General features: G+C 33.5%; 1 long non-coding RNA gene across 1 annotated transcript; it reads left to right on the forward strand.

Annotated features, from left to right (window-relative positions):
• The first annotated feature begins 6611 nt into the window (after positions 1–6611).
• Positions 6612–8141, forward strand: LOC128035990 (uncharacterized). The gene is made up of 2 exons (XR_008192711.1): positions 6612–7262; positions 7633–8141. It is a non-coding gene; the product is annotated as an uncharacterized LOC128035990 (long non-coding RNA).
• The last annotated feature ends 9522 nt before the right edge of the window (positions 8142–17663 follow it).

The raw sequence follows: 17663 nt of genomic DNA on the forward strand, positions 1-17663 counted from the left end.
CTTGTTCCTTACAATCTGCCTCCGTAGATTTGCATGAAGCAATCTTCCCTTATTTTATCTATGATTATCCCTGGGGAGAAAGGGCTTGGGAATGATATCGACATTTATTTACAGCCATTTATTGAAGAGTTAAAACAATTATGGGCTGGTGTCGAGACATACGATGTGCTGAGAAAAGAGAACTTCAATTTACGTGCAGCTTTGATGTGGACCATTAATGACTTTCCTGCTTATGCCAATTTATCCGGTTGGAGTACCAAGGGTCGTTACGCGTGTCCTTGTTGTGCTGCACAAACATGTTCGCAATGGTTGTACAATGGGAAGAAGTTCTCTTACATGGGGCATCGTCGGTGGTTACCAGAAAAATCATAGATTTAGATTTCAGAGTTCTGCATTTGACGGCACTGAAGAGTTCGGAGAAGCTCCTTCCCAGACCAGTGGCTCTGAAATCTTGTTCATGTTGGAAGATATGAATTTCATTTATGGGAAGATGAACTAACCGCCAAACACGTAGAGAAACAGAAGATCAAATGATGAAGCTTTTTTCCACAAGTTTGCCTCATTAGGATCGTCCTCTTCGTCGGAGCTTTCATCAGCTTCATGAGGCAGACTTGTGGAAAAAAAGAAGTATTTTTTTTTGAGTTGCCTTATTGGGAGCATCATCTTTTACGACACAATCTTGATGTTATGCACATTGAGAAAAATGTCTGCGAGAACATCGTGGGTACAATTTTAAACGTCGACGGAAAATTAAAAGACAATCTTTAGAGTCGACTTGATTTAGTCCAAATGGGAATTCGGCCTGATCTTCATCCCAATCCACTTTCGAATGGGAAATATCGGTTGCCGCCTTCTATTTTCTCAATGTCCAAGACGGAGAAAGAACTGTTTTGCATGGTGTTGAAGAATATAAAGGTTCCGGATGCGTATGCATCAAATATATCTCGATGTGTTAGTGTTAAAGATCGAAGATTATATTCGCTAAAATCACATGACTATCACATCTTGATGCAAGATTTAATGCCAGTTGCTCTACGATGTTGTATGTCCAAGAAGGTGACGTCTTGTATGATTGAACTATCCAACATAATGAAAGGCATCTGTGGCAAAGTTTTGGATGTTCAAGAACTTCAGAAGGTACAGGATCGAGCTGCTTTGACTTTATGCAACATGGAGAAAATCTTCCCACCTTCCTTCTTCACCATTATGGTTCACTTGATAATTCATCTCCCGTACGAAGCAATTCTTGGCGGACCTGTTTTCTATCGATGGATGTACCCCATAGAAAGGTGTTAAAGAAGTATTTTTTTCAATTTTTCTTCATTCACCTCTATGCCTTTAGTTACAACTTTTGATAATGTTGTATATTGTGTTTAGGTTCCTATCCAAATTAAAGTCTTACTGCCGCAACAAGTGATATCCAGAAGGATCGATCGCGGAAGGCTACTTGGCAGAGGAATGTATGACCTTCTGCTTAAGATATTTGGAAGATGTCGAAACAAGGTTGAACAGACCAAATAGGAATGCTGGACTCACGGACTATAACTTAGCCGATACTTATTTGTTCCAAAGTTTTGGAGAACCAATCGGCAAAGTTGAAATTGTAGAATTAGATCATTTATCGTGGGTACAAGCACATTGATATGTTCTGTTTCACCACGAATCATTGGAACCTTTACGGAAGTAAGTTCTACAAATTTTAAAAATATTTTTCGAGCTACAAAATTTTTTATCTTCTAACAAAGATCACATTTTATTTAATATAGTGAGTACAAACAAATATTGAGATCTCGTTCGCGCTCCCGAAGAACACAACATCGAGATATCAATAAGTTGTTTACAGAATCTTTTTATGAATGGTTGTGCCAAACGGTATGCAGTTCGAGCTTCCGCTTACAAAATTATTATGCTTTCTCATAACATTTTTAATTAGTCAGTTTACTTTCCATTCAATAGGTTTGGAGTGGGAAGAGCGTAAACGACGAAGTTAAATGGCTCTCCCAAGGTCCAAATCGAGTGGTTAAAAGATATAATGCGTTCCTCATCAACGGATTCAGATTTCATACAAAATATCGTGAGAGGTTGAGGAGAACGCAAAATTATGGAATAGTTGTTGATTCTGCAATTACAAGTTATGCTAGCGCTAGGGACAATAATCCTGTCGAGGGAAATGTGGAATATTTCAGACAGCTTACTGACATTATTGAGTTGGATTACTACGGCAAATGGAAAGTTTTCTTATTTCGAGGTGATTGGGCCGATGTTAATACAACTCGTGGAATCAAGCAAGATCAATTTGGTTTTACAATGGTGAACTTTGACCGATTGATTCACGGGACAACAACCGATAGATGAGTAGTATGTATTCTCAAGTCAAGTCAAACAAGTTTTTACTCAAAAGATCCAACTGATGAGGGTTGGTACGTTGTACTCCGTAACATCCCTAGAGACTTGTTTGACATGGGCAGTGGAAGTAAAGATAACATCGACGACAGATCAGAAACTTTGCCATTTCCAGAACAAAACTTAAACGATAATATCCCTAGTACTAGTGCACAATTTCAATGGGTTCGTCAGGATACGGATGAAGATATTTACGAATAATGATGTAGTAAGATTTTACGAATGTTTAATTATATGTAATATCATCATTTATATCTTGGTCTCATATATCATATCAACTGTTTTATATGTGCTGTTATTGTTGTAATTAGTTATTAAGTTTTCAACTATTTTATGTGTATTGCAGATAAAATGCCCAGAAGAAAAATTCTAAGGGGAAGCATTGTTCAAAATGATCTAAAACACGACGAAACAAATAGTCTTGAACAACGACAAAGAATTGGATCTTGAATGTTCCGATTACAGATGAGGATCCTACAGAAGTTCAAAGTAATTTTACATTTAATTTACATGCGTGTTAACTTATAGTTGACGTGTTTTTCAAATTCTTATATTATAATATACCATTTGTAGCTGAAAATGGTGGGACGCGCAGAGGTCGAGGACGTACGCTACTTAAAGAGTTATACGAGTTAGATCCAGTCGAGTGTGTCAAGGTATGCAGAAACAGTTTTGGTCAGCCTGTTGGATTAGAAGCTCGACTTTTAGCAGGATACATGGGCATTTTAGCACGAAATGCGAATATGTTGCCTATCAACTACGAGTCATGGAGTGAAATGCCCGATAGCAACAAAAATCAAGCCCTCGATAATATTAAGGTAACAAAATGTTAATGTCATCCGTAATGCTTGGGAAATACTTTCATTTATATTTACTTTATTAACTTGTGTTTTTTGTAGGCGAGGTTTGCTTTAGAGGTCTCCGATGCTTATGTAAAGAAGGCATTGGGAAAAAGATGGAGAGACAATAAAAGTACGTTGAAGAAAAATTATTATAAGACAAAAACAACCCTCGATGAGAAATTGCAAAATGTCCCGCCGGGTATGTTGAGGTACCAGTGGGAAGATGCGGTTAGATTTTGGCAATCGAAGAAAGGCGAGGTACGACGTACTTCCAAACTATTGTAATTATTTTGGTTTATACTATTTACTATTTACGTTCTAAAAATTTTATAATGTAGGATCGTGAACGAGTTGGAAAAAGCAGCCGACAGCAACAAAAATTCACTCACACAGCAGGGTCAAGAAGTTTTGCATGTGTAGCTGAGGCGGAGGTATTTCTAATTTTTTAATATTCTCAATTATGTATAACTTTCTATTAAATAATATTTTTACTACTATATTTTAGGAACGGGCGTCTGGTCAAAAAGTTGGACGCCTTCAACTTTTTGAAATTACACATAAGAAGAAAGATGGATCTGCTATGACTCTTGAAGCTGGTGAAATTATGGTACGTTTACTTAATACGATTTGACTTGTTTTAGTTATTTATAGTTTCTTTACTAATGGTTTAATTTATTGCTTTTAATGGGACTATTGTTATATTGCATTTGTTTTTTTTAATATATATTGTGTTCCTAACTATGTCATTTATTTATTAGGAAAAACTAAAGGATAAAAAGACGGAGTACGAAGTGATTGCGTCTAGTGATAGTTCTATTAATCTTGAAGACATTGACAACCGGATTATTACTGAAGTTTTGGGTCCAGAAAGGTATGGTCGGGTTCAATTTCAAGGATCTTTTATCAGCCCAACCCAATATTTTGGAACTAGCTCGCACCAATACATGGCTTCGGGGAGTCAATCTCAAGCTGAAGTTCAGAGGTTAAAAGACCAGATAGCTCAGATGCAAGCGAAATATGAAGAACTTCAGCAACAACTTAAAACAGAGGCGACAGCGAGGGAAGCAGAGGCCGCAGCGAGAGAAGCAGCAAGAGAAGCAGAGGTTCAAAAGAAATATGAAGAACTACAGCAACGACTTCAAGCAGATGCAGCATCGAGAGAAGCAGAGCAGAGCAAAAAGTACGACGAACTTCAACAACAACTTCAGATGGTGATGAAGATGTTTCAGCAGTCGCAACTTCCGCCTTCATAATGTATGTTTCATAAATATTTTAAGTATTTTAACATTTATCGTTTTTGTAAAGAAAAGTATGATTTCATTTTTATATATTGATATTAATATTATTTTAGTCATTTAATTTGAAATATTATATAAATTTATTGTTTTTGGTTAGTTTAGATTTGGTTGCTTTTAATTTGTTGTTGCAGGAGGGCTGAAAAAACAAAAAAATTTATTTTAAAAAAATCCCAAAATTAGTGGCGTTTTTAAAAAAAGCGCCGCTAAAAGTTATATCATATAGTGGCGTTTCTGAAATAAGCGCCGCTAAAGCACACTACTTTTAGCGGCGTTTGTAGATAAAGCGCCGCTAAAGAACTTTACTTTTAGCGGCATTTTATTCACAAGCGCCGCTAAAGATCATGGTCTGTAGCGGCGTTTTTTTCTAAGCGCCGCTAAAGATCATGTTCTTTAGCGTTTTTCTAAGCGCCGCTAAAGAACATGATCTTTAGCGGCGTTTTTTCTAGCCGCTAAAGAACATGATCTTTAACGGCGTTTTTTTCCTAAGCGCCGCTAAGGAACATGATCTTTAGCGTTTTTTCTAAGCTACCGCTAAAGAACATGACCTTTACTGGCGTTTTTTAAGTAACCGCTAAAAAGTTAGCGGCGGTATCCTTAGCGGCATTTTTGTGGCGCTTCATCCAAGCGTATAAATTCCTTTAGTGGCGTTTAAAAGCGCCGCTAAAGGCCTAAAAAAATGCCGCTAAAAACCTGTTCTGGTGTAGTGTAAGCGTTGTTTTGTAAATTCAAGTAGAAGTAATTGACTGGAAGATGTTGATCAAAAAATGGTAGAAGATGAAAAGATCCGTTCGTCAAGTGAGAAGGACGACAATGAATTAATTGCACATCTGGATGAGGTGAGTCCCCATAGTACTCTTGGTGGCACAAATGATAACTTGTGGGGAATTAGATTTAGGTCATGTTTAGTAGTGCTTAAAAAAGCAATTCTGACTCGAAAAACATTTTTGGAAGAAAAACTGTGCTAAATAAGCTACTTTTAGCTGAAATTTTTAGCTTTTCAGAAGTGCTTTTCAAAAGCACTTTGAAAAGAGAAGTTAAAATTTTTAGATTTTTCTCTCCCAAAAACACTTTTGGTGCTTAATTACTTTTTCACCCCTCTAATAACATACTGCTTTCCCTTTTTTTTTCTTGGTGCTTAATTACAAATGTGTTAAAACCATTAATTAAAAATAAAAAAATATTTTTTAAAACACTAATTACAAATATTTAATGGTTATATTTAAATATTTAAAATATAGTTTATATATATTCTAATTAAATTTTATAAATAATTAATATTTATTGCTTAAAATATTTAAAATTTATATTTTATATATTAAAATATTAAAAACAAGTTATAATAATTTTTTATATTCTTACTGAAATATAATAATATTAACAAATTTAAATATTATTTAAATGCATATTTGTTACTTGATAATAACATGTCTAAAATGAGCATTTTATTTCTCAAAAGTACTTTTTGACAGCAATGCTAAACACTCAAATTTTAAACTAAACTTCTCAAAAACACTTTTCAAAAACACTTTTCAAAAGCATTGATAAACTAGCCCTTAATTAATGCCAACTGTAATAGTAACTTTATCTCTAGGAATATGGAAGTCGATGTGGTTAGACTATTGAAATTTCGACACAAAGGAAAAAGAATTTCAGAGAAAAAACAAGAAATTTAGCAACAAAATTATCTGTTAAAATTTTATATCTTTCACCCTTCTTTTGAACAATGAAACATATGTATTTATAATAAGAAAAATTCCTATACATAAAAAGAAAAACAAGGATTTTATGCTAATAAATATCAAATATACTATGCTAATAAATACTAAATCTTTTAAAAATCTATAGATCATAACTTGCATGCAAGTTCTTTAAATTTAGTTGCTTCACAGCTTCAAGGATTAGCTTCAGGCAGCTCGGATCTTTTCCCGCGACCCTAATTTGCATTTTAATTCACCAAAGTAATGAGCTCGCCACTTATTATTCATTTGACCGCTGGCGAGTTTGCCAATCTTGGCGAGTTTGCCAATTTCTAAGAGTTCGCCAAACATGAGGGGTTCGCCATGTTTAATCTTCCATATGTGTTCGGCTTGTGATGTTAGTTCGCCATTCTTGGAGATTTCATCAAGTGTGTTTGCTGCATGAATGGTCATCTTGTAACATAGGCCCACGTTAGGTGATACTGATCGATCAATGGTGCATGATTACAACTGGGCTTGTACTGGATAGTTCACTTAAAGCTGCTTCAATAATGAGTAGGGTGAATGTGAGCTAGGATTAAGAGGAAACTTTAAATGATAATGGGTTTTAGATTCTGTTAGGTTGAATTGGGTACATGTTAGGCCTAATTATAGGTACCAAAATAAGAAAAATGTTAGGAATTGTTAGTTTAATGAGGTGGTTCTAGAATCTAACGAGAAGAGCACCAGGATAAGAGGAAAGGGCGACATAGAGAGAAAATGGAGGTATTTTGCTGATCTAAAACAATCACAGAGCATAAAGGCGAAGAAAAAGAAACTGAAACTTGAGAGTTGCAGACAAAGAAGAGCCAAGTCGATGTTCAGATTCTGATTTTAAGAATCGGAATAGGTTAAATTTTGAGGAGTTGAACAGGAAACGGGTTTTAAGGGACGAAAGTTAATGTGTGGAATAGGCTGGAGAGATGTGGGAGATGGGTCCTCATTTGGCTTTGTGGCTGCTGGAATCGAAGAGGAGATTATACGTAAGTTACATTTTATTTGCCGATTCGTAAGTTTGATTGTTATTTATGTCGCATGATGGAAAAATGTGGTCAAATGATTCTTTGGGGTGAGGTTTTGAGACTTGAAAGGAAGATTTTATCTCAATATCATGCAAATTCTAGAGAATTGAATATTGGTGCAACAATGGATAAGTTGTTTTGGCGAATTTTATTCTCTTCTTGAGCTGGCACCTTGATCATGTTATGGAGTTGTCAATTTATTTGGCTTGGGTTTTATGTTGATTTTATTTTGCTTGATAATTCAATTTTTAGGATGCTTTGATACTGATTATTTAGCTTGATTTTGCTTGGATACGTTTGGGATTATTTGCTTTGGTTTTGTTCTTTTTAGCTTGGTGCGGTTGCTTCTCTGAGCAAGAACGGTTGAGTTTGTTGTCTGTTTGGGGCTTGTGTGTGAATCTATGAACTAAGTTAGGGGTTGACTATCAGTATCCTAACTGGGTGGAAATTGTTTGCCCTGCCTATTTTAAGTGTTTGATTAATTGGAATTGAAGGATTAGCTTTATGAGATGATGTGGTGGATTTGAAAATGGAGTTGATGGGGGAAACCAAGACAAAGTCTGATGGGGAAGTGGATTTTGCCCAACTCTAAATCCTTGATATGTTCATGGTGACCTTTTTAAGGCTTGGGAGAACGTTCTTGAGAATACATTGGTTATGCGCTTTGTGTTTCTTACTGATTTAAAATTTTCTTATTATTTTGCTCTTGGTGGATATTAAAATTGCTCTTAAGCTATTCTTTGTCTCCACAGTTTGATTAATTTTTTCAACTAGTAAAATTAGCTCAAGGAGGCCTGAGCCAAGTTATGGGAACAAAGGATGAGAGACGTTTCATGGTCATCAACATTCTTAAGATTGATTTATTGTGGTTTTTTGGATTTCTTATAAAGTTTTTGTCCTTTTTGGTGTCTTCAATCTGCTATTATGCAGGGGTGAAGTCAGAACAATTTTTTAGGGGCAGAATGAAATTTTAATTTTTTATAGCCTATATCGTTATAATTTTTAAAGGATTAAATCGAATTTTTATAATTCTAGGGGGCCAAAGTATAATTTTACCTTTACTAATTTAAAATTTTAAAAAATTTAGATAGCCTAAATGGCAATTTTTCATTTTAGGGGGACCGGGGCCCATGTCAGCCCCCTAGAATCGCCTCTGCTATTATGCGTTTTGGCATGTGACCTAACTCAAATTAGTTTAATACTTCTAGTTAGGTGTTCATTTGGGTTGTTTCAATTAAAAAACGAGTATCATGATTAGAAAATACAACAAATCAGAGGAATAAGCTGAAATGTCATTTAACTAGTCCCACTTTTTCAATAGCTTGGTTAGTTTTAACGTTTGGGTTTTTAATAAAATTTTATATTGGCCGAGAAAAAAAAAGATGCTTTCATTATGATGTGTTTTTTCATAGTGATTTATTAACGTGTAATAATTATTCTCCAATTGAAGAGAATGTTGTAAAGAATTATTTGTGAGGTCTTTAGGAATCAAAATATTTTTTTAATGAAGTAGAAATACTAAGTGTCCAAGACGTTCAAGCGTGTCATGAAGGTTAAGCATAGCAGAGCTCGCCTTGAAGGCAAGGCATAAGTAAATATTCAAATCAAGCTCACCTAGAAGGCTAAATGGAACTCGCCAGGTAAAGTATAAGTAAATCCGCCTAGAAGGCTAAATGGAGCTCACCAGGTAAAGCATAAATAAATCCAAATTATACTCGTCTTGAAGGCAAAGCTTAAGTAAATATCCAAATCATGTTCCTCTTGAAGATAAAGTGGAGTAGACCTCGCCTTGAAGACAAAAGCTTAAGTAAAGATCTAAATCACACTATTCTTAAAAAGACAAAGCTTTAATAAAACAAAGTATAGATCATGTTGATCGTCATGACAATTGGGTTTTTATAATTAATTGAGAAGAATAATAAGGAAATTAAGTTGAATAACTTAATTAAATGATTGAATTTTATTTTTAAATATAATTATAAAAATAAAATAATCAAGATAAAAATATTAGAATCTTGTACCAATAGAAAAAATTGATACCTTGATACAAGTCGATTTTAATCAAAACAGATAAAATTAAAGCTTAAGTCTTGCTATTTTTGGTTGGGGTGAAGGAAGATATTTCATAACTGACTCGACGGTAGCTGGAAGCTGAGGAGGTTGTATGCTGCCAAGAACTTTGTCAATTGCGTTCTTTTTAATTTATTACTCTTGTCAAATTGGCACGCTCTGCCAAGTTGGTTACCCTTGCCCACTTGGTGAATTTTCACACCTCGCCAAATCTTTGGACAATATCTAAGCTTCACCAAATTAAGTTCACCGACTCGCATCACCCATTAAACCATTAACACATGTAAATATGTACACAGGAAATTAAGTTTTAAACTTTATAATTTGACAATTATGGCAAAGCACTACTCACCTTTGATGAGGCATGGTGGAGATTAAATATTAAACTTCGTAACTTTGCGAGGTTTTTCTAAATTTCGTGCGTCTCGCAATACTAATCCCGCGAAACTTGGGAAGAACATAAACAATTATTTATAATGCAAAACCCTGTTTTTTGATTTGATTGTTAGGTCCAAGTCACTGTATATTTGTTGTCGAAGCAACTACGATAATTCATATTCAAATGTCCATATTTTATAATCAATTATACATAAATAATGTTTTATACACAATAAATAATCATTTACGGGTCAAACACAAGCTTACGAAACCTTAGTATCATCCCAAGATTGAATAAGGACCAAAATTTAAGGTTTTCAAAACATCTCAGGTGAATGTCAAGACTTCCAGGGTTCAGTGTTGTGACATTGAGGTTAGTAGACAAACTTCCCAACCTGAGGACCATTTTGTAAAGTTTTCAAAAGAAAACAAGATTGATGTCGCGACTTCAAGCATGAGACGTTGCGACATGGAGGGCGATGTCGTGACATTCAGATTACAAAGTCACGACATTGGCGGCAAACCACTATTCCCCTATTTTCAATTTACAACTCAACCTATTCAGTAACCAATGACCTCAAGGCCCCAACATTCAAATTTACCTAAAACATAGTTGCCAAAGCATCAAAACCACAACATATATACAAACCATTTATGACCATTTCTATCATTTGAACAAGATTCTTAGGTACATGTCATTTGCAAAAAAAAAAAAAAAGGCTATACAAACTTGAGCCTACGCATGGATGCTGACTTTACTATCCTAGGGCTTCGAAAATACTTGAGCCTACGCATGGAGCAAACGAACCGTACGCTGAGCAATAGGGCTCAGTGGTACTTTCATGATTCAATATATTATAAAATAGCATACGTAGCATGACATAAAAAAATATGAACTTAAAATGTAACTTTTATATGTTCATATATATACATAAAGATGTGCATACACCAAATGGTAAGCCAATTTACTCAACCAAAGCCAATTTACTCAACCATTCAACATTCCCATCAATTCTATACCTTTGCTACTTATTTTTCACGTACCATTTAGATTTTATACTCAATCAAGGATTAACACAATTACATACATGTCAAAGGAATTACTTCAATCAAAATTTCAATTGATCAATTCATTCACTTACCTTTTACTTACTATTCAATCTGTTTCTGGAGTCTACCAATTCATTCACATTTGTTTCAGCCTCTAGGGTCCGTTTTCACTTGTTTTGCATAATAAGATACATACTTTCTTCATTTTAATTCATAAACGCACATATTCAATCTTCAAGTATCATACCAATTTATGTCGGTATAATGTATCAAGCTTATTATTAATGGCCCCTATTAACCTAACTCAGGCTTGAATGGATACACGTATCATCCAACCAACACACCAAACTGGCATCGAAGTGCATTAACAAAAAAATTGAAGTAAGGGATACTAGCACGTAAAGTGCACACTAGTGCCTGAAGCGTATCTTGGCGCACAAAGAGTATACTGGAACACGAAGTGCATCTTGGTGCGTAAGCGCATAAACCCGTACACAATCCAATCCTATGGCATGCCAACTATATTCGACTCAACCTGACTAGTTAATAGGGTGCTAATGTTCAATTTCATATAAAATTAAATATATTTTGCATTCTATTCAATTTAGCCCTTAAAATTGGGATAGACATATTTTTCAATATCTAGCTTCAGATTAAAATCTGATTTCACATCCTTTCTATTCATAGCATAATTTCATGTTAGGTTTTTGATGTCCACTAAACTAACTAATAAATTAACCAAGACAAGTGCACCTATCAATTAATAGTATAACTATGGTGAGCATAAATATCATTCCTTCGAGGACTACAATTACTCGTAATTATCACATTTCTATTATTTAACCTAATAATTCAAAGGATTGATTAAAATTAAATCAAACTATCTGAATTAACTAATGAATGACCAAAGAATGAAACAAAAATAATCGAGTATCAACCAAGTGACAAAATAATACCTAGGTAAGAATCCACCTAGATTTCATCTATAATTCTCAATCAAATTTATGCAATTTATTTTCTTAGCTTTTTGATCCGTAGAAATCCCTAATTTATGCTAATATCTCTTTTAAGCATAAGAGCAACTAACTTTAAGTTGATGAATTGAAATTCCTTTCTAATTAAAACCTCTATTATTGTATTAATTCTTTTTATGGATCCCCTATTAGATTTGACCCTAATCCGATAGATTTATGTCGTCCTATTTCTAGTATTGCAGCAACTCCATTCAATTATGTAATATCTAATCACAAGAAGGGTCTATTCAACCTCATACTTATGCACATCAAACATGGATTAACACTTTAGAATTATTAACCCTAGCATAATAAAGCTTTCATAATTGAAAACAATTGCATAAAAATAGAAATCAAACAATAAAGACTAAGATTTTATTTTATGCAGACGATGATGGTTCTCAAGGGCTTACGTGATGAGATTGAGCGCATGGTAAGGAAGTTTGTTTGGGGATCACATAATGATAGTTCAAAGTTGGCCTTGGTTAGTTGAGATTCAGTGTGCCAACCTAAGTCACATGGAGGTCTTGGTCTTAGACATTCGAAGGATAATAACATTTCTTTCATGATGAAGATGGGTTTCAACATTATTTCAAATGTCAATGCCTATTGGGTTCGGGTTCTTTGGTCGAAATATAGGATCCCTAGCAGTTTGCATGATGACTTATCAAGAGGACGATGTTCCTTCTTATGGAGATCCATTTCTAAGGTATGGCCTCTCATTTGTGAGAACCTGATATGGTCGATCGAAGACAGGAATAGTATTAAATGCTAGTTAGACCCTTGGATTTTAAACTGCAGTCCCTTATTTAGAATTATCCCTTCCTCTGCTAACCTTAATTTGGATTGTTCCCTTAGTAATTTGATTACAGGTGATGGCTCATGGAACTTGGACCTTTTTTGACTTTAGGTGTCAGAGGAGATCATCAATAAAATTGTAGGTGTTCCACCGCCGCATCCTTCATTAGACACAGAAAAAATTATTTGGGGAGCTATTTTGACTAGCTCATTCTCTCTCAAAAGCGTTTACAATAAGGTCTGTAAAGACACTTTAAACTCAAAAGAACGATTTTGAGAGATACTTTGGAAGTTTAAAGGCCCCTATTGAATCCATTCTTTATTCGGCTTGCCCTAAAGTAACGTTTACTTACAAATGCTGAAAGGGTAAGGTGAGGCTTCGGGAGTAGCAACGCTTGTGGCCTTTGTGGACACGATCATGAGGATGTGTTGTATGTACTCAGAGATTGTCATGCTACCAGAGCCATTTGGGATAAACTCATTCCATAGCGAAGTCTTTCTCAATTTTACACTGGATTTCTCCTTGAATGGGTGACGAATAATTTTCAAAATCATCTAACTTCCTCTTTAGGCTGAGTTGACTGGCCATGTCCCTTTGGGATCATCGCGTGGCGTATTTGGAAGAATCGAAACTTGTTTATTTTTCAAGGCACTTCGTGGAGTTTTGATGAGATCATTAAAATCTCATATAGTTGGGCAAAGTAGTATTCATCGATTTCAATGCCCTTTATCTCATAAATCACGAAATTATCTTCATAATTGGTCTAAAACTAGTAGATGGGTGTGTTTGAATACGGATGGTTCAGTGAGGATTAACGAGAGTTTTACAACTGATGGAGGTTGTGTAACGAATCATAATGGTGAGTAGATCATTGGGTTCTCTAGATATTTGGGTAACTGTACAATGTTAGAGTTAGAGCTTTGGGGGGATCTTGGATGGGTTGAACCTTACTTTGGATAGATGCTTCAAGAGGATTCTAATCTAACAGATAGCATTGAAGCTATTAATGCCATCATGGAATATTCCTCCGGAAACTCTAATTCTACCTTAGTCAAAAGAATTTATCATACTCTGAAAAGGGTAAAGTAGTGGGAAATTTAGCATATTCCTAGAGAAGAGAACTTAATTGCCGATAGTTTTGCCAAGACAGTTTATACCAAGAGACTGGACTTAAAACTGTTTGAAGATCCTCCTTTGAGGGTCTAGTTTATTTACTTTGTATTTTTATTTCTTTCACAAAAAAAAAATAGAATCCATCCTATGGTTCATCTCCCTTAGGTATTAAAAGAATTAGTTCATAATGGCAAGTGTAAACACTAAAAATACAATATAACCACTAGGATAAAAGAAATCCACAATAACTCCCTTGAAAATCAACTTGGAATCTTGAATCTTGGTGGAGAATTGTTTCAAAATTGGCTTCAATGGTGTTCTCAAGGTAATTGTCGTGCTTTCCCTTGGTGGCTGCATTTTTTTTATTTCCCTATTTATATCCTTTTAAAGTGCTAAAAACCCTAAAAATCGTAACTTTCAACCGTCAATCCACATAATTCCCAATATCGACACACCCTGGACACACAGCCATGTGAATCACCACGACCGCATGGATTGCTTGTGTGAAAATCTGCTTCATGTATATAGCTTCCAAAATGCTCCAATGTTTTAATTTCACTGTTTTTCTCTTCTATTGCTCCCAAGCACCATATTAAGCATCAAAACATGAATATAAATGATTAGAAGTATATAATTTGTGAATAATACCACATAACCACCTAAAAATGCACTAAGAATGAGGCTAAAATATGTTACTTTTGACACTTATTAGTTTTTATTTTATTCAATTTGGTCCTTAATGTTTCAAAGTTAACTAACAAGCTTATTTAGCTTTACAATTTAGCCCTTATCATGATCTAAGCTTAATATCTATCAAATTCAATCCTAATTCATCAATTTCTCAACCATGACAACTTGTTAAAAACTTAATAATTGAACAAATTGATACATGGGCTAGCTAAATCTAGCTCTCATGATTCAATTTCCATAAAAAAAATGGCTTAAGGACTTGAATTACTAACCAAATGTGTAACAACTCATTTTTCAATGGTGTCAGAAATAGTGGTTTCGGGGCCACCAAATCTGACGAGTAAGTTCAGAAATATTATTATTTAATATTTACGAGTCAAATATGATTTTTAAAAAGGTTTTTAATTTGATAATTTATGTTATATAAGTGATTTATTAAGTTCAAGTGGTTTTAGAAAACGAGATATCGGGACCTTGTTTTTATAAACTGAGTCGTAAATATTTTTATAAATATTTACAGAGTGTCATTAAGGTTTTATTAAAGTTTAGTTAAGAAATTTCAACGTTTCGATAGTTAATTAATTAAAAGGACCAAATTAAACTAAGCTAGTTGTGTAGTTAATTAGGTTTTGGTTAAGTGAAATTGCATGAATTAAGAGTAATTAGGTATAAGGATTAAATTGCATATAGGGTGAAAGTTAAATTATAAATTAAAGAAAATTAAAGGGACTAAAGAAGCAATTATACCATTGTTCTTTAATGAGGCGACATAAGGTAAGATATTTATAAATTTAATATATATTATAATAAAATAAGTTTACTTAATATTTAAGTGTATATATTATAATTAACTAATGTATAATAAAATAAAATAAGTAAATGAATAAAAAAAAGAAAGAGAAAGAAAGACGCAAGGCTTAGGGTCTTTTAGGGTTCAAAGCTCAATTAATTAGTCAATTTAGTCTTTTTTCTTGTAATTTTTATGTTTTTGAAATCTCGGTGTTAAGTATTACCCGACCCATGTTGAAATTTTAGCATTGATTGAGTTTTTAAATGTTGTTAATGTTGAATTAATTTTAGTATTAAGGATTAAATTGATAGATTTTTAAGCTAGAAGTAAAAAGGATTAAATTGTAGAATAAATTGTAAATTTTAAGTAATAGGGACTAAATTGTGAAAATTTTAAAATTTATGGATTTAAGTGAAAATAGGGAGTTAAATTTAGTTTAAAGTGAAATTTGTATGAAAATATAAGATTAATTGTGAAGAATAAAAATTAGTCTCGGTTTAGGGACTAAATTGAAATTTGGGAAAATATTGAGTCAAAATTGAAATATTAAATATGAAGTTGAATTGTGTTATATTGATGAATTTTAATTGTTTTAATTCCGTAGCTAACGTCGTACCGGAATCCTCGACTAAAAAGGGGAAAGATAAAGTCGACGTCGAATAGCTCGGAATTCCCGGTTTGTATTTCTATAATTCGAACCTAGTTGTTAATTATTGTATTTTGATTTAATGTATATGGTAAGTGGTTGAGGTGAGTATTTGACACTTTGATTATTGAATTGATTAAAGTTTATTGCATTGGATTGAATTGATATATATATTATGAATATATGTGCAAATAAGATAATTGGATATTGGTTATATTTGAAAAGTGAATTGGAACCCTATTAATTGTATCGGTTTGAGTCGAATATAAATGGCATGCTATAGGATAGGAAGAGTTCAGGGATTTCATCGACTTCGAGTCGATGAGGCATTGGGTGCCAAACTTGTGTGTTGGTTGGATCCATGTATCCGTCCGAGTCCGAGTCGTGTTAATAGGGGTAAATAAATAATAAAGTTTTATAATTGATATTGAACTGGCATGGTATGAGAAATGGAATTGATATAGTGAATTAAAAATAGAATGTGAAATATGTTGTAAATACATGGAATACATGAGTTATATACTCATGAATTGAGTATGGAAGGCATAGTGCCATTGTTTAAATGATATGTGGATTAAATTATGGAAAGCTATTATATAGCAAGTGGTGAAAATTGAGTATGGTATATAATGATGTATTCATGAATTGAGTATTGCATGGCTAATGCCATTGTATGAATAAATGTGGTTTTAAATATTCAATTGTGCTTATAATTAATATGTGCATATTATATTATCTTATCTTTAATTATTCAGATTATAGAATACCACTGAGTTTGAGATTGAGATTCAGTCTGATATGACATACGAAGAAAAACCGATCCGAGTTTTAGATCACGAGGTTAAAGAACTGAGAAATAAGAAAATTTCTTTAGTGAAAGTCTTATGACATCAACACGGGGTTGAAGAAGCTACGTGGGAGCCTGAGGATGCTATGAGAGAGCAATATCCAAACCTATTCATTGGTAAGATTTTAGGGGACGAAAATCCCTAAGGGGAGAGAGTTATAACAACCCGATTTTAGCTAAATTGGAACAATAGTTTTGGAACCACAAATCCAAAGTCATAAAATTATTTTAATATTATTTCTAGTATTTACAGCATGTTATTTGATATGTGTGAAAATTTCGTGAGCTAATTTTATTGTTTAATTGCTCAATTTGAAAAAAAAAAGACTTAATCGCGTAAAATGCAAAAGTTGCATTCTACTTGTTAAAGGTATTAAATAGCTATGGAATATTAAATTAGAGGTCCTTATGTTGTAATTAGACCATAATTAAATTGGGTGGACATTAATGGGCATAATATCATGAAATTTGATGGTTTTTCATTAAGGTTAATTTAGTAAAATGATAAATAACATCAGTTAAATAAAACAAAAGCTAAAATTTGGTGTTCATCTTCTTCCTTAACCGAAAATAAGAGAGGAATACACCATTTTTGAGCTTTAAAAGGTTCAGCCATAGTTCCTTATGCATGGTATGTATTTTTTGCTCAGTTTTTGATGATTTCTATGTTTTTGTAATAGTTGCAGCTCAGTCCATCTAGCCTGTACCTTTAATTTCAAAATTTTTAAAGATTTTGAGAGCCATTGTTGAATATATGTGTTCTTTGATGTTTAATGTTGAAATATGAAAGCTTGATGATAGTTTTACTTGTTTTGTAAAGTAATTTTTGACAAAAATGTCAAATAGGGATTAAATTGAGAAATGTGTAAATTGAGTGGTTGAAATGTGAAATAAATGCAAATTTTTGGCTGCTAGGGTCCTCTAATAAATTAGGCTAAGCATGGGTGTATTGAAAATTTGTGTAAT

Source organism: Gossypium raimondii, chromosome 13, assembly GCF_025698545.1.
Source record: "Gossypium raimondii isolate GPD5lz chromosome 13, ASM2569854v1, whole genome shotgun sequence".
NCBI classification, from domain to species: Eukaryota; Viridiplantae; Streptophyta; class Magnoliopsida; order Malvales; family Malvaceae; genus Gossypium; species Gossypium raimondii.